Here is a 2,776-nt window from a genome sequence, read left to right as displayed (position 1 = left end):
CCATTTCATACTGAACAGCTGAATTCTGTATGTTGTGTATTGTAGTGACTCTTCTACCTCCACGTTCAGTTGTACGACTGCAAATGCCTTAAGAGCTGCACTGGTGCAATGGCTCTCAAGCTTGACAATATTGGGCAGTGCAGAAGAATGCAGTCATTTGAGCTGCGCTTTCCTCCCAGACGTGCTGAAGCTGGGATTGACGTTGCAATCTCTTGCAGGTGGGAGACATCGTGTGCATCATCGAGATGCCGCCTCAGGAGCTGAGCCCCCGCTGGAGAGGCAAGCATGGCTTTCAGGTAGGCACAAGCTTCAGACATGAGAGCGCAACTTCGGTCGAGGCAGGAATCTCAGCTTAGAGCTGCCCTGCCTGCACAGCATGGCTCCACATGGAAAATGGTTTCCTTGTGCTGGTGTCAGAGGACTTTCCCTTTTGCCGTGGGCTTAGGCCAGAGCTGAAAGTTGGTCTTTGTAGGAAACTGCCTCCTCAATTATCTTAGAAAGAAGAGCCCTCACAACATGCATCAGGTCACGGCCACTGAACCGCACCTTTGGAAATGCAGCAGCTAGGACACGTGTTTCAGTGTCTCTGAGCACTTGTGCTTGCACCCATGCAGAAGGTGAAGTCAGTGTCTTTTAGGAAGTTGCTGCCTGTCAGCTGAGATGAGGCAGGGTAACAGAGCCTCTGCGTGCTCGCTGCTGCTGCTGGCTGCAGAACGCTGGGTAGCTCAGAGCTGGGGATGGCAGCTGCATCTCAGTCAGCAAGCAGAAAGTTCATAGGCTGTGCTAACTCAGATCTAGCTGCATCAGTCTATCATAATATATAGCTTCTGTATGAAGTCTTTCCCTTCGGGCACGCTTGAGATTTAGGGGTGCATAGCATACTTGTCCTTTCCCCGCTCCATACACAGTTTTATGGATATTTGCCTGCAAATTTTGAATAATTATTAATTTTAAGCAGGCCATTTTTTTGTTGGATTGTCTTACGGAGCATCCGGCAGGCACGTTATGAGGAAAATGTGTGATGTTTGAACAGTTCAGGCCTGAGAAACGCTGCCTTCAGCATCGCACCTCTCTTCTTCTTGTTACAGGTTGGATTTTTCCCTGGTGAGTGTGTGGAGCTCATTAACGGAAAAATCCCGGAGTCTCTCATCAATTCAGTGCCAAAGCCAGGTACGGATGATACATTTGATGGTGCAGGGAAGCAAAATGGAGTCTTTTTTGGGTGTGTTCCGTGTTTAATACCTCCCTTATCCTTCCCACCTTATCCTCTGTGCTGATGATCCTTCCTGCATAGCACGGGGCGTATGGCTGGTGTTTTGTAGGCAGTGAGAATGAGGGAAGGCAAAGGCAGTTCTCCTGCAAGTCAGTACGAGGCTGAGAACAGCCAGCGTCCCTGGTGGACAGATAGAGTTCTGGCTGTGCTAGTGACATGCTTGATCAGAACGTGGCTTTTCAAGAGGGTCCTTAATCCCCAGGTTGAGCAAGCTAAGCAAGAGGAGTGCATTAAACTCCATCAGAACGTGCAGAGATTTGGCCCAGTCCTCCTGTGTTTATGACTGGAGTTGGGGAAATCCTAGAATCCTTGTAGAATGGCTTGGGATGGAAGGGAGCTCAAGGATCATCAAGCTCCAAGCCCCCTGCCTCAAGCTGGGCTGCCAGCCAAGCTCCACGTTTAATGTGGGACTGGACCAGGCTGCCCAGGGCCCCATCCAGTCTGGCCTTGGACTCTTCCAGGGTTGGGGAAAATCCATTTTTGTACGCACTTGCTCATCATGTTCTTCCCGTTTTGACGTGCTCTGCAGAATGTGTTGTGCTCGGCCTTGTCCAACGGAGCCCAAGCCTAAAACGAACTGGTTTCTTCCTTTTGTTGTGCAGTGCCAAAGAAGCGCGGCAAGCTCCTCACCTTCCTTTGTTCCGTGGCAAAGGCCCGCCCAAAGCAACGGAAAGAGCGGGAGGTGGAGAAGGAGAGGGTGTTCGGCCGTGACCTGGGAGAGCATCTTCTCCACTCTGGTCGTGATGGTAAGGGAGAGCCCATTCCTAAGAGCTTCCCTGTTTGGGAACCTAAAGATGAAAGGGAGATGGTTTCTAGCAAGGGGCAGGTTGATACCAGCGGAGAAACGGGGAATGGGAGTTGACGACTGAAAGATAAACTGAGTAGGTGATGGCTGCAAGGTAAATGCTCCTAAGGGACAAGCACATTTGTATTTGCTTAAAGCAAAGCCTGTAAGCCAATCCCCTGGTAGCCTGAAAAGAAAGGAAGCCTTTTGGCCAAAGAGAGTGTTCTGCATCAGTTTCCCAGCTCCTTCTGGGCGTGAGATTTTCCACCTCCGTTCCCGTGGGAGCTGTGATGGGACTTGCAATGTCTGCAGCTTCCCTGGAATTACTTTCTCCAGGCTGATTCCTAGGTCCTGGCATTTCTTGAACACAAAGAACACATCTCTGTCCAGTTTCCTCACCAGCTCCTGCAGAGGCGTCTCTGACAGCTTTCCCCTTCAAGGAAGAACTAAGCAGTAGCCTGGCTGGGCTTAGTGGATAGGATGTGACGGGAGCGCAGCCTGAGCCAGGACTTGAATAAGGAGCTCCAGTAACCGCCGGCACGTGTTCTTTAGTCCCCCAGGTCCTCCAGAGCTGCGCCGAGTTCATCGAGCAGCATGGCATGGTGCAGGGGATATACCGCCTGTCCGGCGTCGCGTCCAATGTCCAGAGACTGCGGTAAGAGTGCTGTGACTGACAGACACAGCTGCCAGCAGGGGCACGTGCCCTGTTGCGGGCGTTC

At 51.5% G+C, this 2,776-nt stretch overlaps 1 long non-coding RNA gene across 1 annotated transcript; it reads left to right on the top strand.

The window, feature by feature from the left end:
• The first annotated feature begins 248 nt into the window (after positions 1-248).
• On the top strand, positions 249-1,905 carry LOC122192231. The gene is made up of 3 exons (XR_006182568.1): positions 249-296; positions 1,089-1,170; positions 1,876-1,905. It is a non-coding gene; the product is annotated as an uncharacterized LOC122192231 (long non-coding RNA).
• The last annotated feature ends 871 nt before the right edge of the window (positions 1,906-2,776 follow it).

Source organism: Lagopus leucura, unplaced genomic scaffold, assembly GCF_019238085.1.
Source record: "Lagopus leucura isolate 7727_CA_CO unplaced genomic scaffold, USGS_WTPT01 28329-0_obj-0_obj, whole genome shotgun sequence".
NCBI lineage: Eukaryota > Metazoa > Chordata > Aves > Galliformes > Phasianidae > Lagopus > Lagopus leucura.
This window is presented reverse-complemented; position numbering and strand designations above follow the sequence as displayed.